The 27,718-nt window shown below is 43.4% G+C and overlaps 2 pseudogenes; both read left to right on the forward strand.

Annotated features, from left to right (window-relative positions):
• The first annotated feature begins 1,267 nt into the window (after nt 1-1,267).
• On the forward strand, nt 1,268-13,412 carry LOC133746923 (alpha-globin transcription factor CP2-like; annotated as a pseudogene).
• A 1,795-nt stretch (nt 13,413-15,207) lies between these two features.
• LOC133746924 (zinc finger protein 624-like) overlaps nt 15,208-27,718 on the forward strand; it is a 49,286-nt pseudogene continuing 36,775 nt past the window's right edge.

The raw sequence follows: 27,718 nt of genomic DNA on the forward strand, positions 1-27,718 counted from the left end.
AACTGATTTAAATAATAAAAAAGAAGTATCCCTTTCATAAACTTAGCTAAAAGTATCCTAAACCAAATATTAATAAAGAAAATCACATACAAAACATAAAAAATCAATAGCAAGCAATGCATAATAAAGAATGCATGAGTGGTTAAGATTCCTTACAAGTCACCCAGGCAGGTAAAAAACTACAAGAAGAAAATCACATGCTCCCTTTGTTTACTTGTTTAAAATCATTTAATAAAGTTCAACATGCAATTAAAAAAAAAACTGAGAAAAGATTAACAAAGAAAACACAACCACAATGCAGAGAGTTTTGTAACCTAATCAACAGAGAAAGGAACCTACAACAAACACAGCTAATACAGAGTCGTTTAAATCTTTTTCCCTGAGAGTAAACCTAGAAGTTGGCCAGCCCAGCAGTGGGAGAGGGCGCCATGACTGGTTGGCGCTGGTGCGGCGGGCCGTGGAGGCCCCTGGCGAGTCTGGGTTTCAATCTAGGGCTGGACTTTCTCCTTCCATGTTTCAAGGCCATGGCGGGCTGCGAAGGGCAGGGAGTTGTCCCAGCAGGAAACCTCCAAAATCACATATGTCAATAATTCCCCATCACCTAGCTTCAACAGCTCCCACAGCAGTTTTTCTCTTGGGGAAGGAATTGGTTCACCAAACCACCAGCCAGAGCCACCCCCTCCAGTAGCAGATAACCTCTTGCCAACAATCACACCTCAGGAAGCTCAGCAGTGGTGGCATCGAAACTGATTTTCTACATTCTCAAGGCTTTTCACAGAGCCCTGAGGTTGAGAAGGGGTGACCGGAAGTGATCTTGGGCTGACCAGAGCGAGGCCTGAAGGGGAACAAGCCGGTCCCCGTGGGGAGGGGACTTTCCAGCAGAGGGAGCGGGAAAAGGTGGAAGATGACGTGGGAGCGCTGGGCTTGCTGGGGTGGCTGCTGCTGGTCTCAGAGGAAAGCCAGGTGTGGCTGCTGGGAGCTCCGGGTAGCACAGGGGAGGGAGCGGGGATTTCGGTGTGGGATAGTTGAGCTGGGAGGACTCGGGCTCCAGAGAGCTGGCCAGGGGGTATTCTTGGCAGTCGTGGTAACAGAGAGCCAGGAGCCAAGGGTGTGAGCGATTAGTTGTGCAGACAGTGCCAGTGGGGGTGGGCTCTGCGCTGGGAGCTCTCGGTTTGGAGTTTCCTCGCTGTCTTGGCACATTGAGTGGAACCTCACTCCGCGCCTTTGTACAAGAACCAGTGTCTCCTGTGGCGCAGAGGGAGCCAGCATGGCCTGGGCTCTGAAGCTGCCTCTGGCCGATGCGGTGATGGAATCCAGACTGGTGCAGGACTTCGATGCTAGCCTGTCCGGTATGGGCCAGAAACTGGGCGCTGGAGCCTATAGCATGGGTGATGTCCTTGCATTGCCCGTTTTTAAGCAAGAAGAGTCAAGTTTGCCTGCTGACAATGAGAATAAAATCCTACCTTTCCAGTATGTGCCTTGTGCTGCCACTTCACCTGCTGTGAAACTCCATGATGAAACCCTGACATATCTCAGTCAAGGACGGTCTTGTAAAATTCGAATGGTAGACAATAGAAAACTTGGAGAGCTTCCAGAAATTAATGGCAAATTGGTTAGAGTAAATTCCTCGTAGTGGTCCATGGCAGAAGGCTACAGTACACTGAACATCAGCAGCTAGAGGGCTGCAGGTGGAACCGACCTGGAGACAGATTTCTTGACATAGATATCCCAGTGTCTGTAGGTATAATCGAGCTCGGGCTAATCCAAACCAGCTAAACACAGTAGAGTTCCTGCGGGACCCTGCGAAGAGGACATCAGTGTTTATTCAGGTGCACTGTGTCAGCACAGAGTTCACTAAGAGGAAGCATGGTGGAGAAAAGGGCGTGCTTTTCCGAGTACAAATCAACACCTTCAAGGAGAATGAGAATGGGGAATATACGGAGCACTTGCACTCAGCCAGCTGCCAGATCAAAGTCTTCAAGCCCAAAGGTGCAGACAGAAAGCAAAATCAGATAGGGAAAAAATGGAGAAACGAACACCCCATGAAAATAGAAATACCAGCCTTCCTATGAGACAACCATCCTCACAGAGTGTTCTCCATGGCCCGAAATCACATACGTCAATAATTCCCCATCACCTAGCTTCAACAGCTCCCACAGCAGTTTTTCTCTTGGGGAAGGAATTGGTTCACCAAACCACCAGCCAGAGCCACCCCCTCCAGTAGCAGATAACCTCTTGCCAACAACCATACCTCAGGAAGCTCAGCAGTAGTTGAATCGAAACTGGTTTTCTACATTCTCAAGGCTTTTCACAGACTTCCCAGGGGCAGATTTATTGAAGCTAACCAGAGGTAATGGGATTCAAATTCGTGGCCCTGCAGATGGAATCAGGGTTTTTAATTCATTAGAAGGTTGAATGGTGGCTGGCACCGCGGCTCACTTGGCTAATCCTCCGCCTGCGGCGCTGGCACCCCAGGTTCTAATCCCGGTTGGGGCACCGGGTTCTGTTTCCAGTTGCTCCTCTTCCAGTCCAGCTCTCTGCTATGGCCCGGAGAAGGCAGTGGAGGGTGGCCCAAGTGCTTGGGCCCTGCACCCACATGGGAGACCAGGAGGAAGCATCTGGCTCCTGGCTTTGGATCGGCGCTGCGCGCCAGCCGTAACAGCCATTTGGGGGGTGCACCATGGAAGGAAGACCTTTCTCTTTGTCTCTCTCTCTCACTGTCTAAGTCCACCTGTCAAAAAAAAAAAAGGCTGGATGGTGCATCCAAGGTTAACCATTTATGTTTGTCAGGAATCACTGCACTTGAGAGAGCAGCAGAAGCATGAGGATGGAGACTCAAATGGTACTTTCTTCATGTACCATGCCGTCTACCTGGAAGAACGACAGCTGTGAATTGACAGAGAAGATTGCTCAACTTTTCAGCATTTCCCCACACCAGATTAGCCATATTTAGAAGAAGGGCTGATAGGGATCCATGTGCTCATCAGTGAGATGATCAGGAAGAAGCCTGTTTTATTCTGCACACAATGAAAGCAGAAACCAATGATAGTTACCATATCATACTTAGGTGGGGGCATTCTGTGCTCAGAGGCTACCGTTTCCTTCACCTCTTGCAAGCTGACTTCTTCGAGATGGGCATGAACTGTGATCTGCAGGCACCTCGCCCATCTGTGTATGGAGGAGTCTGGGCCATGGAGGCAGAATCCCAGCCATCTGTGTTGGCTCAAGCTTTCGTGGTACACACAGATCACTGCCCAGCATGCAGCTCTGCAGCTGTTTCCTAGTTACAGTTTCTGGATCCTGTGGCTGAATGTCAGTAGAAACTCCTCATCATTTAGGGTGTTTGTAGGGCATGATGATGAGGAGTACTCTGTGCTGTTGAGTGGAAAGATGTTATATGTAATATGGAGCCATGTGATTTTTACCTAATATAAAAATGTACACCTATATTCCTAAGACTAGGCTCTCAGTCTCCTTTGCATTGAACATGTGAGCATCTCTGCTTTTTGCCACAGTTGGTCTTTGAAAACTTCACTAGTGAGGAGAAATATGGAGATAATTTTTCTTTTGGTTCCCCTGTAGTGTTACGACTAGTAATAATTTTAGTTAACACTCAATGGGCCAGGAAGTGAGAGAAATTCTTCATGGATTTTCTTGGTCAATCCTCTTAATAACCGTGTATGTATGTAACTGCAGGTGAGGCCAGGGAGACACGTAGTGGTGCCCTTGTAGCATGCGACAGAACAGGCAGCTAGTATGTAGTGATGCTGAAATCCAAGCCCAAGAAACGTGGCACTCATTCTTCACCATCCAGCACCGGCAATGCCTTCCTTCACAGCTGTGCTCTCCTGGGTTTCCTACTGTGGCTCTTCTGATGAATAGGACATAACCTGCATGTGAACTGAGGGGTAGCCACTGGGAGAGGCACACCACCGCGACATGATGATGCACAAATTGAGTCTTGCAACATATTTAACACAGAGATGCTTTTTTAAGTGTCATCAGTTATCGCAATCAGAATATTTTAGGTTTTGAAAATTTGGGATTATCTATAACCAAAACTCACTGTGCTTGAATGACATTCTCAAAATGATTTCTAATGACTTAGGCTAATCCCTGCTTTCATGTTCTCTTCTTTGCATCTTCTCTTGGTTTAGAATGTTCTTTTAGGGGCTGGCACTGTGGCACAGTGGGTTAATGCCCTGGCCTGACATGCTGGCATCCCATATGGGTGCCGGTACTAGTCCTGGCTGCTCCTCTTCCAATCCAGCTCTCTGTTGTGGCCTGGGAAAGCAGCAGAAGATGGCCCAAGTCCTTGGGCCCCTGAACCCACATGGGAATCCCAGAAGAAGCTCCTGGCTCCTGGCTTCGGATCGGTGAAGCTCCAGCCATTGCAGCCAATTGGGGAGTGAACCATTGGATGGAAGATATCTCTCTCTCTCTCTCTCTCTCTCTCTCTCTCTCTCTCTCTCTCCCTCTCCTCTCTCTGTGTGTAGCGCTTTTATTCATGTAGTGTTCTTTTATTCATGTAGTATTCTTTTATTTAAGCTTTATAAGAAATTTATTGCAACCCCATTGACATTTTCATCATATGTTTTCTTCTTCTTAAGAATGATTGTGTGGTATCTGGGTGTGTTTGCATGTGTATAACTGTATAGCCATTGGTCTTCTGTTTTCACATGAAAAGTATATCCAGAAATATCTTCACAGAATATGTGGAAGTGAACAAAGTTCAAAGATTCTGTATTAGATTTAGATTTGTGTGTGTGTGTATTAAAAAGATTTTATTTATTTGTTTGACCGGTAGAGTTACAAACAGTGAGAGGTCTTCCCTCCATTGGTTATTCCCCAAATGGCTGCAACAGCCAGAGCTGCACCAATCCAAAGCCAGGAGCCAGGAGATTCCTCCTGGTCTCCCATGTGGATGCAGGGGCCCAAGAACTTGGGCCCCCTCCACTGCCTTCCCGGGCCACAGCAGAGAGCTGGACTGGAAGAGGAGCAACTGGACTAGAACTGGCGCCCATAAGAGATGCCAGTGCCACAAGCAGAGGATTAACCCATGTGCCACAGTGCTGGCCCCTTTGATAACATTTAAATGTTTTTTATACAGAAATTTTTGTTCATTAAAATCACCCTGAAACATGAAAAAAAAAAAAGAGTAAACCTACACCCCGATGCCTGCACTTATCTCTCTTCATCTTTCTACTGCAGGAATAGTCAGTGAAGTTTAACAGCAAAAAAGAAATTCTAAGGTGTTGAAGTCAATTTCTGAGCAGTCACATATGAATATGTTGGATGATTATATACAGGGCTAATCCATGAAATATAAAAACAAATACAACTGATAAATGAGATTCCTGGAAAGATACACACACACACACACACATATACAAGCAATAACAAACAGAAAATAATATTTAAGGACAGTAGGCAAATGAGAAAAAAATTGGCAAAAGAAAGGGAAATGATGAAATTATGTGATGTCGTTAAACATTCTTGAAAGCAATAATTAAAAATCACAAATGTCTCAACAGAAAAACATGTCACATATACAATGGAAAAGGAAGGTTCAGATGCCAGTAAACAGCCAGTAGACTGTAACTGACCTGAAGCAGGGTCCTGCACCCTCCAGGTAGGATCCTCTGAGTGACAGGGACCAGGGAGCAGGAGGGCGCCCAGCTGGAGGCAGGACCAGGGGTGAAAAGCCCTCCCACTGCAGGCGGGGTGGAGCCCTGGAGAATGAAGTTTCAGTACTGATCCCAGGTCTCCCTCTTATTTTTTCCCATCTTGCACGTCAGCGCTGTGGAGGATGGTGATTTGTTGCATCTTTTGTGACGTAGTACGTGCTCACGGTTATCTGAGTTGTCCAATCAGGAGCGGTAGGATAAACGCTACATAATCGCGCAGGATCTTGACGCCATAATCTGTCCAGTTCTGCAGCAGAGAGAGGTCTGAGGAGGAGGCCGAGCTTCTGGGAGGTTCGTCCCCCGTCCTCCGAGGGTCTTTCCCCACAGGATTCCGCACCCCTCAGAAGCCGTGAGAAGGTGAGTGCAGGGCGGGCGTGCAGAGATGGGGAAGGCGGGGAGGGCTCTGGAGTCTGTGGCCCCGTCTCGCTGCCGGCCCAGCACTGCCCTCAGCCCCTCTGTCCACAGGGTCGGGGCTGGGCTGGCACCGGACCCCAGGAGTCCTGTCCCTTCCTGGCAGGGACTTGTGGGCCCAGGAGCCGAGGAGTCGTCTCTGGGCAGCTGTGTGGCGGCAGCCTCGCGTCTTCCCGATAGTGAGTGGGGACCAGGAGGTCGCTAGGGAGAAAGCGGGTTGTGTGATGGGGTCTATGCAGGCGAGGGACTGTTGTTCATGGGGTGCTCAGTTCTTCCTGGGGTGACCTGACTCCCCAAGTTTCCCAAAGATGTCGGAATCAGGGACTCAGTCCCGGACCTTGGCCTCTCAGCATAGCTCTTTCTGGGGTTCTGACCTCACTTTATGTTGCTGACATAAGTGTCATAGACCTGGGAAATTAAAAACAAAACAGGGTATTCGGCTCAAGGTTTTTGTCAAAGTGTTAGAGGGGCAGGAGGCCACTGTAACTTGGTACTTGGAAGTCATCTTAGACCTTACACATTATCTTGACAGGTGATCATCTGCCTTTGAACTCTCAAAATAGAAATTTTAGCTAGTCACATTTATGAGTGCCTTAAAAATTATTTCTGTTCCCTGATAACCTTCCCAATCCCAAAGATACAAGTCTAGATTCCTAAATTATTTATAATTTATAATTTAATATAGGGTACTTTTTCAAGAATATTTGAGTATAATTGACATATAAAATTTGTATATACTTAGATTCTGTGACCTGATATTTTGATATGTGAGAGGACTTTTAAAATATTATGGAAAATTCACGTTATCTTGTAATCCCATTTTTCACAAACTTCTTTGTGAGGGGACTTCAGGTTTGTGGAAAATTCACATTTTTATCGTATTTTTAACCTTTTTGTGTCTCCTTGTACATATACATTATTTAATGGTAGGACAATCAACCAATCTTTCAGATCATTTGTTTATAGAAGAGTACTTAAGATCTTAACAAATTGTGACCATCTAATACTGTATTTATATTCAATATACTGCACTGTGTGTTAGGTCTCAAGGAGTTAATTTATCTCCTAACTGCAAATATGTGTCCTTAAACTACCATCTTATTTCCTTCATTCTCAGCCCCTGGTAACCACTATTCTGTTTTATGCTTCAGTTTGATGTTCTTAGATTCCTCATGTAAGTGACAATGTGTGGTATTTATCTTTCTATGCCTTACTTCAAGCATTCTGATGTCCACATCCATACATTTGGATCCATGTTGTGACAAAAGAACATATTTTTTAGTATTGAATGTGATTCATGGTGTGTGTGTGTATCATGTTTTCTGTATTCATCTGTTGACTGTGTGGCTATTTTCATATCCTGTTCTTGTCTTCTGAATAATGCTCACATGAACAAATGTACCTTTTATTTTTTTAAGATTTTATTTATTTAGTTGAGAGGTAGAGTTACAATGAGAGAGAGAAAGAGAGTAAGAGAGAAAGAAAGCTCTTCCCTTTATTGGTTCACCCCCCAAATGGCCTCTATGGCCAGAGCTGTGTGGATACAAAGCCAGGAGCCAGGTGCTTCCTCCCAGTCTCCCATGCAGGTGCAGGGGCCCAAGCACCTGGGCCATCCTCCTATGGTTTCCCAGACCATAGTAGAGAGCTGGATTGGAAGAGGAGCAGCCGGGACCAGACCGGGACCTATATGGGATGCCGACACAACAGGCAGAGGATTAACCCACTGCGCCATGGTGCCAACCCCCAGGTTATCTTTTAGATAGTGATTCTAGTTCCTTTGGATGTATTTCCAGTAGTGGGAAAGCTTTGTCTTTTGCTAGTTCCATTTTTAATTTTGCTTGAGACACCACCATAGTGTTTTCCATTTTACATTCCCACAAACAATTCTATATATTTCCTTTCCCCCACATCTGGTTCAATACTAGTTATCATGTTTACTTTTGTATAATAGCTGTTTTTACATCTGTGAGGTCATAACCCTTGTGGTCTTGATTAGCAATGCTGAGCCTCCGTGAAGTAAAACAGTGGATGGGAGTATTATCTTTCCCTCTCTGTCTGTCTCTCTGTGTGTCTGTTTTTTCAAACTCATTAATTAAGAAATTTGTAAAAACTACTTGGAGTAATTGGTAAAATCAGAGTTAGATTTTAGGAGTGAGTTCCTAGTGTTACATTGAATGGCGGGGTGACTATAGTCCACAGTAATCTATTCTATATTTTACAAGCAAATAGAAGAAAGGTGTTCCAAGGCTCTGATAATGAAGTGTAATGCCAAAATAGGGAACATTGTTTACCCTGATTCATCAGTATACATTGTATGTATAAATTAAAATTTCACTCTGTAGTCCATATATGTGTATAATTCATGCCAAGAAATAAACTCCAAACAGCATTTTACTTGGTGTATAAGGTTAAGGGGTGTTAAAACATTTATGTTAGTTTCACGTCTAATATTATGGTCTTTGGAGTAGTTTATTAAGACTAATGTAATCTGGAAATAACAGAATTGGTATGTTGTCATGCTAAGTGGAGCTATTAGGAGGCAGTGTTTACCTTAAGTTGATGCTAAATACATCTTTTAAATTGATTCACATAAGAAAAATGAAGTATTTCTTTAAGTGTATTTGGAATTAATTTGAATTAGGCAATATCAAATAATAAATATGGAATTAAATATTAAGTTAATTTTGGTGCAAAAATTTCTCAAATAAATGCATAGTTTTCCATACTAAATATTGTCCATTGAATGGTAAAGACCCCTTGTGTTTAGGGTATTATATATTTTTGAACCAAATTGAGCAAAATATGTGCCACCTTGGCATATTTGTTTGTCTTCAGTTTCTTCTGTGAAGCCCAAAGTCAGGAACCTGTCTGCTTAGCCATACTGTTTTTAGTGACTATTCCATGCTTGTCATAGTTTTGGAGTTCCATAATCATAACACAGTCTAAAATAAATGCAATTTTATTAATCCCCAAATTATTATTTACCATAACTCCTCATCCACCATTAACCCCACACTGCCATTAATCTAAACTCTGTCTCCAGAGATTGGCCATTTTTTTTTGGATACGTCACAATGTGTGGGCTTTTGCTTCTGATTCTTCTCTTCCTTAAAAAATTATTTTGTAACTACTTCCCAGGAATTATATCCTATAGAAAACAAGAAATAACAAGAAATATTATACATTAATATGCACATCTATGTTAACGACATATGTAATGTATTATAGAAAACATAATGAGATAATATATGTAATATAAATAGCCTACATTGGTTAAAATATTTCATACATATATTACAGGGATACCTCAGAACTTTAAGGACATTGTTAATGATGCTATACCATAAAGTTGGAAGATAGTCTAATAGCCAATAAGTAAATTAATAAATTATCATACATATACAATAATGTAGTATGCATCCATTTTCAAACTGAGGATAGATCAATCTTATACTGATTTTTACACCACTGAAGTATATTTAAATCATTTGGTTTGATGATACAACTTAGTAAATTTAGTTAATATTATTTGAGATATCTGTTGATGTGCAAAGAAAAGCCCCATGCTACTCTGGCTTTCTGATCTGTTTGTAAAAAGTGACTAATCATGAGACTTTTGGGTTTTGCTCCCAGTGCATTAATGCTCAAATGATAGACACTCAAAGTATTGTGACTGTTGTTGAGGGATTGCATACAATGTTACATACTCTGTAACATTTCTGAATGATGGATAAAACCTGCTAAAACATATCAAAGGATCTTTGATCTTCTAAGCATATTGCTGGCAAACTTTTTTGTGAAGAGCCAGAAAATAAATACTTTATGGTTTATGAACCATAATATCTCTGCTGTTGCCTAAAATATGCATAGACTGCAAGTAAATAGATGTGGTTGTATTCCAACAAAACTGAATTTACAACAATAGCAAGGAGCTGGATTTGGCCCACAAGGACTGCTAATGCAGTGACTCTTCCTGTTCAGAACCCCGTGCATGCATGTCTCTGCCCATTTTAGAGACAATGTGTGCCCCACCACATTTTTCAAGAGGGAGCTCAAATAAAGCTTCAAAGCTTTACATATATAATAAAATTACTTTCTACAATTTCATTTTATTAAACAATTCAAAATTTATATGATTAAGAATTTTATCTTTCACTAGGATAGGATTAGATGGTGTTTACCAAGCCTTTGAAATTTTTCAATCTTCCTGTGGTATTAGAAGTCTAAACAAAATGATAACTAGAACACTTAATACATATTTGGGAATTGTCAAGAGGTCCTTTTATTCTCTAACTTTAGAAATGTATCATTTAGTGCCTTGATCTGCCTTTTAGTGCTACATATGCATTTCACAGTTTAAAAACTGTGAAGTGTTGCAAATTTAATTTATAATTGTTATTTAAGGATTAGAAAACACAGATAAAGGAAAATTAGATCATGTATGATTGTCACTCAGCAAAAATACTGGTGAGAGTACTGCCTTTCCTCACTGTTGTAAATATCGTTTCCCTTTACTCCTTAACTCATTCCAGTAACTTCCAATCCCAGGATCCCGTCCAAACTTGTTCTCTCCAAGTTAACACTTATTTCTATAAAATTAGAGGGCATTTCTTCCTTGTCATTTTAGGTAACCTGTCAGTAGTATTGTTCTGAACAGAAACTCTTCTCCAAAATAGCTTCCTCATTTGTTTTCCAAATATTTTTCTCTCTAGGGAGTGATATTATTTCACTTGTCAAATATTAGTTGGTTGCCAATGTGTGAGTTCATGTCTGCGGTTTCTATTCTGTCTCATTGGTCAACATGTCTAGTTTTGTTCCAGTACCAGGCTGTTTTAATTATAACTGCCCTATAGTATGCCTTGAAATCTGGTATTGTGATGCCTCAAGCTTCATTTTTATTTAAGATTGCTTTAAGTATTTGCAGTCTTCTATTTTTCCATATGAATTTTAGGATCTTTTTTTCTATAATTGTGAAGAATCTCCTTAGTGTCTTGATAGGGATTGTTTGAATCAATTCTTGGGATAGTATGGACATTCTGATGATATTAATTTTTCCAATCTATGAACATGGGATATTTTCCCATTTTTGTGTCAATTATTTTTTCTCTTTTTAATAAAAGATTGTGTTTATTTATTTGGGAGGTAGATTTACAGTGAGAGGGAGAGACAGAGAAAGTCTTCCACCCACTGGTTCATTCCCCAATTGGCCACAAAGGTTGGAACTGTGCCGATCCAAAGCCAGGATCCAGGGGCTTCTTCCAGTTCTCCCACATGGGTGCAGGGACCCAAGGACTTGGGCCAACTTCCATTTCTTTCCCAGGCAATAGCAGAGAGCTTAATTGAAAGAGGAGCAGCTGGGACTTGAACCATCAGCCATATGGGAAGACGGCACCTCAGGCCAGGGTGTTAACCCGCTGCACCACAGCACCGGCCACTCTAATAGTCTTTTATTGGAATCTTTCGGTTTCTCTCTATAAAGGGTCATATCAACTGCAAAGTGGGGTAATTGTGCTTCTTTTGTTCCAATTCGTATCACTTTGATTTGTTTTTCTGACCTAATGTCTCTGGCTAAAACTTCCAGAAGCATATTGAAAAGAATGGTGAAAATGGTCATCACTGGCTCCAGATTTAGTGGAATTCCTCCCAGCTTATCCCCTTCAATATGATGCTGCATGTGGTTTACTCATATATTGCTTTGATTGTGTCATGGTAGGGTTCTTCTCTATTTTCTATTGCCTTTCTAGTGTATTCATCAAAGTCTGTTTTTTCCTCCTTTCCCTCTTTTTAAACATAGACTTGTTCTACAGTACAATCTTTGAGATTCTTTCTAATGACTTTTACTAGCGTGTATGTACTAATGATTTACAAATTTGTATTCTAGCCCAAGAACCTTCCTTCACTTCAGATTAGTGTATCACACTGCCTACTTGAGATCTCTCTTTGGATATCTATTATGTATTTAAACCCTAACAAGTCCAAAATGTTACTAATGTTATTCTTTATCATACCTGCCCCTTATATAGTCTTCCTACTTAAAACCCTTAAAAGTAAAAATCTAGTTTTAAAAAATTACTTTTCAAAATTAGTTTTAAAAGTAAAATCTACTGTACATGTTAAAACCTGTCTGCTGGCCAGAAGCCCTGGATTTCAATTGGGGGTCTGTGGCCAGTGGGCTGTATGAGTTCAGGTAAATCACATGGCCTTCTTGTACCTAATTACTTCCTTTTTTTATTTTTTTGAAAGGCAGAGTGGATAGTGAGAGAGAGACAGAGAGAAAGGTCTTCCTTTTTGCCGTTGGTTCAGCCTCCAATGGCCGCTGTGGCTGGCGTATTGTGCTGATCTGAAGCCAGGAGCCAGGTGCTTCTCCTGGTCTCCCATGCAGGTGCAGGGCCCAAGGATTTGGGCCACCCTCCACTGCCTTCCCGGGCCATAGCAGAGAGCTGGCCTGGAAGAGGGGCCACTGGGATAGAATCTGGCACCCCAACCAGGACTAGAACCCCGTGTGCCAGTGCCACAAGGTGGAGGATTAGCCTGTGAAGCCACGGTGCCGGCCCTTAGTTACTTCCTTTACAAGATGCCTAATATGTTACCTACCTCACAGAACTGTGAGGATTAACAATGGTTTAACAGAGGAGTAATGCTTAATACAACACTTTGTAATTGTGTAATATGCATTGAAAAATCTACTGTCATCAATACAAAGGGTTTCTCTCATAGTGACACCTTCCAAAATACATTTTAGTGACACAGAATATTGGAAATAGCAATGATGATCAAACCTGGTTTATTTATTCCTGCATATGATAAAAGTAACACTTTCTTTTCTCTTTTTCTTTGTTAGAAAGTTTGACATAAAGTTATTTCTTATTAGTAGTGTATTTTCCTTGTTCCTACATGTTGCTCCTGAAGTTGACCCCATTTGGAGAGTATTACTGTATATTAAATCCCTAAGTGGAGCACTTAGGAGGTAACACTTTATCTTAAATTGATGCTAAATACATTTTTAAAATTTTTTCATGTAAGAAAAATGAAGTATCTCTTTAGGTGTATATGGAATTACAATATATGGAATTATTATGGAATGTTGCCTCTTTCGCAGCAACTCTCTGGCCTCCAACTCCATGGAGTCTTTTCTGAAGGTGGTGGGGTGCGGTATCTGCACTCCCCATCCTTGACAGGGTGTTTGAAAAGAAGAAGTACGCGGAGCAGGACCCCAGCAAGGTGGAAGTTAAGGACATAAGGCGCTCCGGGGTGCACCGCCCTCAGAGGCTGAGGTGCTGGAGCAGAGTGCACAGACGCTGCGCGCCCACCTGAGGGCGCTGCTGAGCGCACGCTGTCGCTCGGTTCGCGCATGCCCCGCCATGGTCCACGCCACCTTCCTCCCGCTCTTCCTGCGCGTGCACGTGCGCGAGCGCTTCCCCAGCTCCCAGCAGGAGAACCTGCCACTCCTCGCCGCCACCAGCTTTCTGTGTGTGCGCTTCTTCTCTCCGGCCATCATGTCGCCCAAGCTCTTCCCGCTGCGGGAGCGGCACGCGGACGCCGGTACCGGTCGCACCCTGCTCCTCTGGCCCAGGCCGTTCAGAACGCGGGCAGCATGGACACGCTGGCGCCCAGGGCCGAGGAGGCGTGGATGGAGCCTCTGCAGCCACAGTGCGCCGGGCGTGGGCCGCTGAGGGACCTCATCACCGAGCTCGGGACATGGAGGAGCAGGAGGAGCTGCACGTGCAGCCGCTCTGAGCTCGCAGGCGCTGCCGCTGAAGGAGGGGCCGCTCTTCCTCCACAGGACCAAGGCCGAGGGCCCCCTGGCCGCCTCCTTCAAGAAGCTCCGCGTCTCCCTCCCCACCGAGGCCCTCAGCCGCGCCCAGACGCCCGGCAGGCGGCCGAGAAGGGGGAGGAGAAGAGCGTGGGCAGCTCCCGCGTCCTGCGGGTCATCTACACGGAGGACGGGGGCGGCCCCAGACCGCCCGCCTGCAGTGCAAGTGTGTGAATGAGCTGAGCCATGGCTGTGGGCGCTGCGGAAGTGAGCGCCAACAACCCGGCCTGCTGGGCTCCTGCCACCCAGGCGTCTTCCCCGGGCACAGGCGGAAGTATTACAGCCTATGGATGCAAGAACATCGGACGGAGTCTGCAACCAAGACCCTGTTCCTAAGAACCTAAAACCGTTCACGTTGTTTGTAGGCAAAGGATGAGTTTGAGGGGGGCACAGGCACGGATAGAAGCCAAATACTCCAACAGCGCATCAAGCCGGTTTGAACTCAGCAGTCCTAAGTGCCGCGCTACGAGCACACGGGTAGACAAAGCCCAGGGACGAACCCACGTCTCTGGTGTTCGTTCCCTCCCCGACTCAGTTATCACACGCAAGACACCCCCGCCAAGAACTCTCGCGAGAGGGAAGGGTCCTGCTGGAACCTCGGAGCCTCACGCGCGCTCCCACCTGCGGAGAAACAGGCTGGCGGGGCGCGGGCGTTGCTGGGAACTGTAGTTCCGAGCGGGAAAACGGCCGCCAGCCTGGCGCCGCTGTTTCTTACGCATGCGCGACACCTAGCTGGCCCAAGAAGCTCGTAGCCTTTGTCAGGCCCAGGATGGGAGGTGAGTTGGGTGTGCGGGCTGGGTGGTGGGCCCGGGGATCGTTCCGTGAGGAGTCTGAGCTGGAGTCTGCGTGTGTGAAAGGGGGCTGGAGGGACTGACCCGAGCTGGAAGCCCTCCCCTCTGGGACACCGGCGCGCGACGGGCGGGGCAGGCGCGGGTCTGGGGACAGCGCACGGAGCGGAGGGGGACTTGTCCACGCTCCTTGTGCCCCGGGGACGGCCCCCGCATCATCTCGGGCCCCCACCCCCAGCCCCAGGACAGCTGCGAGGGTAGGGACGTGTAGGGACCCAGCCTCACGGTGCCGCCCCCGGGTTTCCAGGCTCCTGCTCCGTGGGACCGAGGCAAGCTCCACCGTGAGCCAGACGCCGTCCAGACCTGACCGTGGCCTTTCTGCAGATCCCCCCGCGGCAAGGCAGCAAGGACGACGGCGAGACCCCGGAGGGCTTCAGGCTGTTCTGCCCGCAGAGTCCTGAGCTGGGGATAAGCCCAGCATCTTGGGGCCATGGAGGAGGCGGTGGTCATGGAGACAGAGTTGCCCAAAATGCCCGAGGAGGAGGTAGGATTGATGCCGAGGTGAGTGTGTGGAAGGGCGGGATTCTACTCTGGAAGGGAAAATGGTTGCCTCGGGGGAGATCCCTGCTTGGCTGTCGCCATCGCCTTCGGGGTGCATGGGCTCTTTGGAGTATGCAGGGCTTGGGATGGAGCCACAGCCCTGCAGGGTGCTGGTAGACCCTTCAGAACCACCAAAAACAGCAAAATGCTAAGCTCCAGAGGCGTGAGCGTAGTGTCCTCAATTACTTTTTCTCACGTTTTTCCTCCCAGATTATTGTCCCAGCGGTCGCCATCCGGTGGTCTGAGAATTCAGGTTTGCACAGCCCCACATCTGCTACCCGCTTTATCCATACAATTACCCTATGATTTCAGTACAGCGAATTTTGTCATTGGACATACAAGAAAAGCGAATTTTGTCATTGGACATACAAGAAAACAGAAGTGGAAGTTGGTCAGCGACTTCCAATTCTGCTAGACCAATGGTCACTTGAAGTTTGATTTGTGATCTCTACGTGGGATTTCTCTTCCTTCTTTCATACTTGAGAAACTTCTAGATTGCATTCCGGGCTCAACCAGTGAAAGTGAATTTGAGGTGGGGTTTGGCAGCCTACGTTTTATTTATTTTTTAAAGATTTATTTCTTTGAAAGGCAGAGTTACAGAGAGGCAAAGGCAGAGAGAGAGAGAGAGGTCTTCCGTCCGCTGCTTCATCCTCCCAAAGTGGCTGCAACGGCTGGAGCTGCACCAATTGGAAGCCAGGAGTCAGGAGCTTCCTCTAGATGTCCACGCAGGTACAGGGGCCCAAGGACTTAGGCCATCTCTACTGCTTTCCCAGGCCATAGCAGAGAGCTGGATTGGAAGTGCAGCAGACTGGACTCAAGCTGGTGTCCAGCTGGGATGCCGGCACTGCAGGTGGCAGCTTTACCTGCTCTGCCACAGCACTGGCTCCAGCAGTCTACCTTTTAAATAAGCATGTGGAATAGTTTTGGAGGGCCATGAGCCTACTCCTCCAACAAAAGGAACTGATGTATTCTAATTTCTGGATCAGAGAGTGCCACCTTCTAGAATGTGTTCAGATATAAACCCCAAGTAGCAATATTCACGGGCACTTTCCATGGTCTTGCGAGGCAGTGGGTTGACTTGGGCTCCCTTCAGTCTCAGCGTTTGTAGGGAGCACAGTTTGTGTGGAAGCAGGATTTTTAGACTTGCAGTTCTGAGGACAAGAGCGGCTGAGGCCCCATCATTACTGCTTCCTTGCCCTTAGCTCTGTCGTTCCAGGAGTCTCCCCTTTCCCAAGAAAAGAGTGCAGAGGAAGGCGAAGTGGCAGCTCTGCACCTCACAGCCAGATCCCAGGGAGTGTGAGCACTAATGACTGCGGAAATCCCACCTTACTTCTCAAAGTACAGCTGCATTCCTTTGTAACACTAGAGCCACTCTAGAGAGAGCTGAGTTCTAGGAGATTGCAAAGGGCTCAGTAGAAAATGTCTCCTATTTACCCATAGTACCTTTCTTCTCCATCCGTATTCATTGTTGTTTGGCGGACAAATAAGCAGTATTTTCCTCTTTCTACCTGCTGTGCTAATTTCTATTTGGTCATGTGGGAAACTATTTTGCAGATAATGTGGTACGTGTCACTTAAAACTTGTTTCTCTATGGGAATCAACACACATATGCCTTTGAAGGAATTTAGGAAAGCACCTTAAATGCTGATGTGATTCTAAAAAAAAGTGTCCAGATAGTTAAAAGGAAGGCCTATGAGAATCCAATGGTCACGATTAGAATTCAGCTCTCCAAGATAAAGAATGCTGAGGTAGTGTGTCTGCAACTTTTAAGTTGTTGCCCTTCCCCCCAAAGGGCCAGAATAACTAATGTTAAGAATTGTTGCGGCTAACATTATGACACAGTGGGTTAAACTTCCGCTTCTGACATGAGCATCATGTATCCGAGTGCTAGTTTGAGTGGAAGATGGGAGGGGTGCGAGTGGGAGGGAAATTATGGGTGGTGGAAAGCCATTGTAATCCATAAACTGTACCTTGGAAATTTATATTTACTAAATAAAAAAAAGTATCTACAAAGCAAAAACAAACAAACAAAAAAACTGGCTTAAGCAAAGAGAGGTATTTATTGACTAAATGTTATTGAAAAATTGAGGTGTGGCCAGATGTGGGTCCCAAGAAATAACATTAAAACCTGTTCTCTTCATTTCCCAAAGCTTTTTCTCCATGGGTTTTGCTCTCAAGCACACTTTTCCTGCAGCACTGGCTACAAACAGGTTTAGGCTGACTTACATCTTCCCATGTTGAGGGCCAGAGAAAGGAGGCTGCTTCTTTCCTAGAAATTCTGGCAGAAGTGCTGAGGTTAATTCTATCAAGTTAATTTGCCCGTATCTGAGCCAGTTACTGGTCAACTCTTAAGTGTAACTCTGCGTGGAATAGACTTACACAAACCCCACAAACACATCTTACCCAAAAGTCAGTGCTACCCAGACTATACCCACTCAATGAAAGTGGCCAGGGATCGGGGCCAGAGGGACCATCAAGGTTCAGGTAGTAGAGGGAGGGTGATTACTTCATCCATTCCAACCCTGCGATACTGGATTCAAGATTGTTGTAACATCAGGATGGTTGGAAACTGTTAGAGAAATTACAAACACCTCTGTTTGTGCAAGTCTTTTTCTTGTTAGAATTTGACTAGGCTATTTTTTATCTTTTACTTACAAGATTTTCTAGCCTATTTAACAAGAAAGAACAGCAGAGACTAGAAATGTAAAGTAATATTACTTTCTCACCTCTCCCTACTGATGTATATTTTCTCATACTTGTGCTTGAGCTTGCACTACTGTAAGCATCTATTGTATTGTATTTCCTTCCATTTCCTTTTTAGTCTCCAGCCTTGGCAATAGTATTTTGTTTGGGTGGCTTGTTATGTAAACAGGATACAGCTTTTTAGAAAATGAACAAAAAACTTTCTAATAAGGAAATTTACTCATTCACATTTAATATATATGTTTCAAATTCTTATTGCCAAATGACTTTTAAGATTTATTTATTTGAAAGGCAGAGTTACAGAGAGGCAGAGAGAGAGAGAGAGAGAGATCAATCTTTCATCTGCTGGTTCACTCCCAAGATGGCCCCAATGGGCAGAACTGAGCCAATCTCAAGCCAGGAGCCAGGAGCTTCTTCTGGATCTCCCTCGTTGGTACAGGGGCCCAAGGACTTGGGCCATCTTCTACTGCTTTCCCAGGCCATAACAGAGAACAGGATTGGAAGTGGAGTGGCTGGGACTCAAACTGGTGCCCATATGGGATGTCAGCACATCACCCACTATGCCACAGCGCTGGCCCCACCAAGTGACTTTTATATTTCTGTTTCCTATGCTTTCTTTCTTTCTCCTTTGGTATTTTTCCTCCTTTAAAGCAGTGGTTTATGTTTTTTTTTTGTTTGTTTGTTTTGTTTTGATTTTTTTCTATATGTCCAGCAGTTAATTCCACTGAGTGTAGGTTTAATCATGTATGTATGGATTCCAGGATCCAGATCAACTTTCCCCATTAGATCTTTTCTTCTTACTGATTTTATGTATTGTTTTATTTTCAAAGCATGGATTTTTAAAAATTAAATCACAGATTATTCCCATTTTTGTTAACTTTACTCTGTAATAATTTTAGGCAAAAGAAATGCTGTAAGCTCCAGCTGTTGCGGCCATCTGGGGAGTGAACCATCGGATGGAAGACCTCTTTCTCTCTCTCTGACTCTTCTCTCTCTGTGTAACTCTGACTTTCAAATAAATAAATAAATAAATCTTAAAAATAAATAAATAAAAATGCTGCAAATAGTACAAGATTTCTTTTATACTCATCCAGCTTTTCAAAAGTTAACATTTTATTTTTTATTCTCTTTTTCCAAAATCAAGACATTAACATTGGTATGATATTATAACCTGTGGAACTTATTCAGAATTCCCAGCTGTCTTATTTTTCTGTTTTTGAAATTTCTGCTTTCTCTGTTTCCTTAGTTTGTTGTTCTTTTTCTAATTCAATTTGTATGCTTAGCTTATTTGTTCATGCAGTTCTTCATGTTTAAAGCTCTGAAATTCACTCAGTATAGTTTTAGCCATTTGACGCTAGTTTCTGTGTTTTTGTTTCATTATTTATATATATATTTTTTATAGTTATCAATCATTGTTCTAGTTCTGTTTTGGAGTTTATTGAAGTTTACATTATTACTTTTTGCAAATGCTTCATGAACATGAAACTAGAAGGTGTTTTTTTTTTCCAGTTATAACATTTGGTATATGTTTATTCCACCAACCTTGGAATAATACTCCCATGCTTTATGGCTTTAATTAAAGGGCCCTGTTTGATACTGATATGCGTCTTAACTCTATATAGTTTTATAATTTTTTTCTTAGAGAAATGCAGTCTCACACTCTTTGTTACATAAACATGTCTGACTTCTAGTTTTGCCCCGATTTTATTGCAGTCATTTTCCAGTTTACTGCTTTTCCCCTTGAATTCTCTGCTTCACAGAATTTGGCGCTTGTTGCCAGTCTCTTCCTTGTATGACGTCTCCATGCACAAGTTCCACATTACAAGTTCACCTTCTGGTTGCCTTAGAATTCATCTTCAGTCTTTCATTGAGGATTCCCAGGAATCATGCAAACATGACTTATTCCCCCCTCTGCTTATCTTGTTTACTTTACCAAACTACACTGTGGTGGTGTTTTTGGTTGTTCGGTTTTTGTTTTGGTTTTCCTTACTTTTGTTGGAGAGACTGAGAGCTCCTACCCAGTGGTTTACCCTCTGGGTGCCTACAGTGACCAGGACTGCCCCAGGCCTAAGCCAAGAGCTCAGTCCAGGTCTCTGGCATGGGTTTCAGGGATCCAACCACCTGAACTGTCATCTGCTGCCTCCCAGGGTGTGCATTAACAGGGAGCTAGAACTGGGGACAGAGCCAGGACTTGCACAGAGGCACTCAGACAGGGAGTGCAGGCATCCCAGCCAGCAGCTCAACTGTTAGGTGGACCGTGCACTCCTGATTCCTGTTTTAATACTTTATTCTCCCGGAAAAACATGCAGTCTTTCAATGGAAAAACCACAGCCTTATTTCTTTTGGCTCTAGTTGAATCTAGCACAGTGACTTTAGACTTGTAATTTTTTAAAAAATAAAGATTTATTTTTACTTATTTGAAAGACAGAGTTACAGAGAGACACAGAGAGAGGTCTTCCATCTGCTGGTTCACTACCCAAATGGCTGCAATGGCTGGATTTGAGCTGACCCAAAGCCAGGAACCAGGAGCTTCTTCTGGGTCTCCCACATGGGTGTGGGGTCCCAAGGACTTGGGCCATCTTCTGCAGCTTTCCCAGGCCATAGCAGAGAGCTGGATCAGAAGTGGAGCAGTTGGTCTTGAACCAGTGCCCATATGGGATGCTGGGGCTGCAGGCCAGGGCTTTAACCCACTGTGCCACAGCACTGGCCCGTAGATTTGTAATTTTAATACTGTTAAGAAGCCTGTCATTTGTCATAGCTTCTTTCCTTGTTGAGTTTCTTTGTTCCATGGCCAGCAGAAAGTGAGGAATGCAAAGAGGCTGTCACATGTAAGTGACCAAAATGTGTTTTGTGTCCCAGATAACAGTGACATTCAAGGACATGGCCATGGACTTCACACCAGAAGAGTGGGGGAAGCTGGACCCTACACACAGGGTGGTGATGCTGGAGAACTACAGGAACCTGGTCTCACTGTGTAAGCACAGACTCGCTCTCTGACTTGAAACCCGCTCAGGTGGATGTCGTCACTTTATCAAAAGTAAAAACAGCTTAACAAACTGTCCATTCTTTGGAGTGCTGAGAAAAATCTGTTTCTGCTTTAGGTTCTTGGTAAAATGTGTGTGCTTGCCCTAAGTGGGGATTCAAGTGACAGAAACAAAATCCACATCTAGGTTCAAGGAATCAAATGTCTCATTAGGATTTCTCCTGTTGATTTTCAGTCTGTCAGGTGGGCTTCACTCAGCTTTATTCTTACATCTCCCCACATGGCAGAGATGGCCATTGGCAGCCCCAGGGCTATGGTATTCTTCCTGTTAGAGCTCAGTGAAAACAGAAAAATGCCTGCAAATAGGGTCACAAGCCCAGCACTGGGGCCGGAAAAGCCAAGGACTCTCTGGCCTCTTCTGGATCCTTTGCCTGTGTGTGTGTGTGTGTGCATGTGCAAATGTGTATGCATATGATTGTATGCAGATAAGCCCCTCCCAAACCTCACATAATAAATCCCATCAGAAACTTACTACCTGAAGAAGGAGGGAAGGAAAAACCAGACAAAACTTCTAATTACTGCAGTCACAGTTTTGTCCTGCTGCCATGAGGTCCCACGTTTTCTATTTTCTTTCCTAAGATAGGACTAATATGTAATATCTCTCTGGAGTTTCCTGACACAATAAAAGACATTCTCATCTTTTGACTGGTGAACCATTCCTCTGTACAAATCCATTTAGCTACTTCTTACCAGTCCATTTACTGCAGATCTTTCTGTAATAACCTTTGTAGATCAAGGGGGGGTGGAAACTGTGCTGTAGATCTTTATTCATACCACAAGTAGCTAAGACCCATTTCTTCTTTCTTTCCTTTCCTTTTATGAATAGGGCTTCCCATTTCCAAACCTGAGAGTTTCGATTTGGAGAATGGAAAAGAGCCATTGACGCTTGAGAGAAAAGTGTCCAGTAGCAGCTATCCAGTTGAGTTGGCGATGGGTGTCTTCAGACATGACAGCCAAGCAGCACAGTCAAGAAGTGGCATTTTCACTGCCCAAGGAAGAGTATTAGCAGTGTAACGTGCCTTTAAATCTTTTAAATTCTAAATCATTTCAAATACATACAGAAGTCAAGAAAAGAAAGTAATACATGTGCATCCATCACCAAGATTAAATACATGGTAATATTTTGCCTCATTTGCCTCTTTCTTCACAATATAAAATGCATAAAAGCCTTATAACTGCATCTTAACTGTACAGTCCTAATTTTCACAAACTAAAGACATCCACATACCCAGTGGCCAGATCAAGAAAACAACTCGGCAACACTCCTACACCCCACTTTGCATCACCCCTCTTCTCCCAAGGGTAACCTGATCCTAACTGGTTACACCATAGACGAATTTTGACTGCTCTTGAGCTTCACATAAATGAAACCATATTGTATATATTCTGGTGTCTGGCTTCCTTTGCAGAACATTAGCTTGTGCATATCATTGTGTTTCCCTCATTCTCATTGTTGTACATGCTTCTATTATGTCCGTATACCGTTTATACATTCTCCTGAATGTAGGAATTTGAATAGTTTACAGTTTGGGGCTAACGTTGCTGTTATTTATATTCTTTACATGTCTTGGTGAACTCGTACATGCAGCCCTATTGGATATATACAATTAGAATTGTTAAGCGATGAGGTATGTGTGTGTTCATTTTTAGTAGGTAACACCAAAGAGGTTTGCAACATCATCATTCTAGTTACCCACCAGCACAGTTTGTCAGTTCTATTTGTTCCACATGTTTATCAACACCTGTCTTTCTTCATTTAAGCCATTCTTATGCATGTGTGATATCTTTTTTTTTTAACTTTTATTTAATGAATATAAATTTCCAGTATACAGCTTATGGATTACAATGGCTTCCCCTTCCCATAATTTCCCTCCCACCCGCAACCCTCCCCTCTCCCGCTCCCTCTCCCCTTCCATTCACATTAAAATTAATTTTCAATTCTCTTTATATAAAGAAGATCAATTTAGTATACATTAAGTAAAGATTTCAACAGTTTGCACCCACATAGAAACACAAAGTGAAACATACTGTTTGAGTACTAGTTATAGCATTAAATCAAAATGTACAGTACATTAAGGACAGAGATCCCACATCAGGAGCAAGCGCACAGTGGCTCCTGTTGTTGACCCAACAAATTGACACTCTAGTTTATGGCACCAGTAACCACCCTAGGCTGTCGTCATGAGTTGCCAAGGCTATGGAAGCCTTCCAAGTTCCCCAACTCTGATCATATTTAGACAAGGTCATAAAAGACAGAGTGAGGATAGTAACCAATGATCCTAAGAGTGGCATTTACCAGATCTGAACAATTATACAGCATTAAGTGGGGAAGAGGACCATCAGTACACACAGGTTGGGAGTAGAGCCATTGGTGGTAGAGTAGAGGTTATGATTACAAAGGAATGAGGCCCAAGTGCACTAGACAGGGTCTAGAACAAAGGATAGAGTCATTATTAGAGGAGCTAAGAAAGGTGCTCTCTAAGCTACAATTAAGTTTTCTGATTGAGAGGCAAATAGAACCTGATAGAAGGGGCTTGATAATAATCTGGTGGGCTTTAGGCCTTGTAAGTTAAGAGGCCCAGACCTATCTCTTCACATGGGGTATATCCTAAGGGAGGTGTGAACCTCCTAGGGGAAGGCACTCTGTTGACTTTCATTACTTGGCTGGCCTGGGAGGAGAGCTGGCCAGGTAAAGGCAGGTGGCATCTCTAACAAGAAATTTACAGTTCTGCCTGCAATGTTGCTTACCCTACTTGACCATACCCTCAGCTGCAGTGGTCACTTTGGAAGTTGGGCTGAGTGAAGGGCTTTTCAGCTTGGAGCCAATAAGATCTGTGGCTCTGACCTGGGCATCCTTCGAGTCCAGGGCAGGTCCATTTCCAGTGACCCAACTCTTGGCAGAGCTGCCAGGGCTCTTCACAAGCTGACTTCTGCTGAAGCCCAGACTTACCACATTGAAAGCCACTGCAGTGGACTGGCCTGTTGGGTCTCCTTGAGGGCAGATCACCGTACAGATCAGCCATTAATAGGCCTGCCACCCATTGCTTCTGATGCCTAGCTTTCTTTTCCTCCTGGTTTGTGTTAAAGCAGACCAGAGGATGCAAGTCAAGGGAGTGCCCATGTCCCATCTCTAATCTTCGGTGGCCTGAACTACAAGTCTATAGTCACAGGCATGTTCTGTAGTAGTTTTTCTAAGGTAGACAATGCCCATGAGGAAAATTATATTCTCACTTGAAAACTTTCTTTCCCTTTGGTCTGAAAGGGAGGTTTTTTTTTTTTCTACTTACTGTATACTTCGCTGATGGCGATGTGAATCTAGCTATGAGATTATTATTTAAGCTCTTATTTTGGCTATGCTATTACAGAAAAATGTTAGCCATCTCTTATAAGGTCTAAAGATTAAATTGTGCGTCCTACAGATTCCTTCATAATAGAATTAGTTCCCTACCTTGAAGAGAATAGAGAAATGAAAGAACAAGTTGGGCTTAGAATAGAGAAATGAGGGAGCAAGTCCTAGATCACTTGCTGAAAATAGCAATATTACATGAATACTTAGCAAACCGTTTCAACCCTTAGATTATTAAGTGCATGTGTGATATCTTAAGAAATAGGGCCAGCACCGCAGCTCAATAGGCTAATCCTCCGCCTTGCGGCCCCAACACACCAGGTTGTAGTCCCGGTCGGGGTGCCGGATTCTGTCCCGGTTGCCCTTCTTCCAGGCCAGCTCTCTGCTGTGGCCTGGGAGTGCAGTGGAGGATGGCCCAAGTGCTTGGGCCCTGCACCCCATGGGAGACCAGGAGAAGCACCTGGCTCCTGCCTTCGGATCAGCATGGTGCGCCAGCCATGGCGGCCATTGGAGGGTGAACCAACAGCGAAGGAAGACCTTTCTCTGTGTGTCTCTCTCTTTCTCACTGTCCACTCTGCGTGTCCAAAAAAATAAATAAATAAATAAAAATATTACAGACTTAGTTAAAACCCTTTCGTTCTCTTCCTCTACTAGAAATAACAATATATATTGAAATTGATATGAATCACTTCCCTGTTGGTATCCATATTTATGTATACACACATATCCAGATATGTGTGTACATAAAATAATATATATACTTTGTTATTTTTTCCTTCTGTTGTCTTTTTTTAACTTCATATTGTCTTTTTGTATTAAGCTATGTTTCAACACATAAGAATCATATTTGTTTATTTTAACTGTTATGGAGCAAGTCTACTATATAAATAAACTCAGCAGTTTATTTTTTATTTCTGTGCTATTAGTAGCAGAGTTGCAATGATCATCCATTTATTGGCTCCTTATATATTCATGTTGAGAGTTGGTTTAGGGTGGGTAACTGGAAGAGGAATTACTGAGATTTAATGTGTCACAGATTTAGCTTTATTAAGGATGCAAAGCTCCTACCTCCATCCTGGCCAAAAGTTAATGTTTTCAGACTTGTTATTTTCATCAGTCTGACTGGTGTAAAATGCTATTATATATAATATATTCATATATATATAATATATTTTATTATATATTTATATAAATATATTAAATATATTTATAAATATCTATTTATTTATGAATATATAATATATATTTATTTGCTTGAGAGGTAGAGTTAAAAACAGCGAGAGGGAAAGAGAGAGAAAGGTCTTCCATCCACTGGTTCACTCCATATTTGGCCTCAATGGGGCAGAGCTGCAGTGATCTGAAGCCAGGAGCCAGAAGTTTCTTCCGGGTCCCCCACGTGGGTGCAGGGGCCCAAGGACTTGGACCATCTTCTGCTGCTTTCCCAGGCCATAGCAGAGAACTGGATCGGAAGTGGAGCAGCCAGCACTCGAATTGGCACCCATTTGGGATGCCAGCACTGCAGGCGGCAGTTTTACCCTCTATACCAAAGCGCCGGGCCAAATTTCATGTTTTTTAACTTGCATTTCTGTGATAAATATAGTGAGTTTGAGAATTTCATCTTTATTGCTTATTCAGATATCTCTTGTGAATTACCTGATACTTTGCTCCTTTTTAAAAATTAAGCTGTTCACATCTTTCTATTGATCTGTTGGAGTTCTTTAGGTTACCACATGGGATTTATTGACATTCTTTCTGTTAGTACATGACAGAGGTAGCATTATAAATAAGTCATAAAATATTGATCCCTCTGATCTTTAGCTGATTTCATTTTATGATGTTAGCATATAGAATTCTATTTTTTAATACCACATTTAAGACTGGTGCCACAGCTCACTAGGCTAATACTCCACCTGTGGCACCAGTACCCTGGGTTCTAGTCCTAATTAGGGTACCGGATTCTGTCCCAGTTACTCCTCTTTCAGTCCTCCTCTCTGCTGTGGCCCAGGAGGGCAGTGAAGGATGGCCCAAGTGCTTGGGCCCTGTACCCACATGCAAGACCAGGAGGAAGCACCTGGCTCCTGGCTTTGGATCAGCGCAGCGCGCTGGCTGTGACAACCATCTGGGGAGTGAACCAACGGAAGGAGGCCCTTTCTCTCTGTCTCTCTCACTGTCTAACTCTGCCTGTCAAAAAAAAAAAAAACACAGATTTATTTATTTATTTTTAATTACTCATTTGCTTTCTATGAATTTTTTCTTATCCCAATTTCAGAAAGATAATTTGTATTTAAATTTTTTGAATTTTGTTTTTCAGGTGTGTATTTTTGTATATGGTATGAAATAGGGAACTGATTTTATCTTTTTACATGCTTATGCCAACAATCTAGCACCACTTATTACATAATCTTTTGTTACTGATTTGTAATAATAATTCTTTGGGAAACCCAGTTTCTCTATATGCTTGGATGTCTGTCTAGGCTGTCTTGGCGTACTTATCTGTCTATGCCCCACTACCATTACTATTTCAATTACTATGCTAAATAGTGTCTGTATCTCTTACTAAAAATCCATCTTGAGTATTACTATTATTATTAAATCTTCTTGTTCTTTTGAATACTGAGAAAGTTTTAAGGTGTTTCCCTGTGAGTGTAGCTATGCCAGTTTCTCCTGTGGTCCTGTCAGTTTTGTATTGCCTACCCGCCACCCTTTTTTGTAGAATTTCTTAATGATCTGTAAGAACCACAGGAGGTGTCTTCCCTTTCTTAGGTTACAAATGTTCTTTTCTAAATTTTGCTTTTCAGTTCCACTATGCATTTTGGCACTTGCCTTTTGGGTACCAACTAAGACGTCCTTTCTCATCCCCAAATTACATAAATATTTGCCTCTGTTTTCTGGTATATTTGTCCTCTGATTTTTCCTTGAAATCCTTCATCCATCCTCTTGGCCTTCTTTTTAGAGCAGTTAAATGTTTGAATTGTCCAAACTTTGATTTTAGTTTCCTCTCCTCTGCATAAACAGCCGTAAACTAGAGTGCTTAGATGGCTGTCACGTAATATTACTAAGTGAAGCGAGCTGGGTGGGTGCTGGAAGCTAGAACACATGCACCTGAAAGGAAAAGCCTTCACTCAACTCACTGTCGCTCAAGGGCAGCCAGACTTTGATATAAAAGGCTGGATGGGAAACAGTGGATTTTGTGGCACATGTGGTCTTCACAACCATTCAACCCACCCTGATCATGTGAAAGCAGCTTCAACAATGTGTAAAAGTAAATGGGTATGACTATGTTCCAATAAAGCTTTATTTAGAAAAGTAGGTAGCAGGTGATTGTTG

Source organism: Lepus europaeus, chromosome 18 (genome assembly GCF_033115175.1).
Source record: "Lepus europaeus isolate LE1 chromosome 18, mLepTim1.pri, whole genome shotgun sequence".
Lineage (NCBI taxonomy): Eukaryota > Metazoa > Chordata > Mammalia > Lagomorpha > Leporidae > Lepus > Lepus europaeus.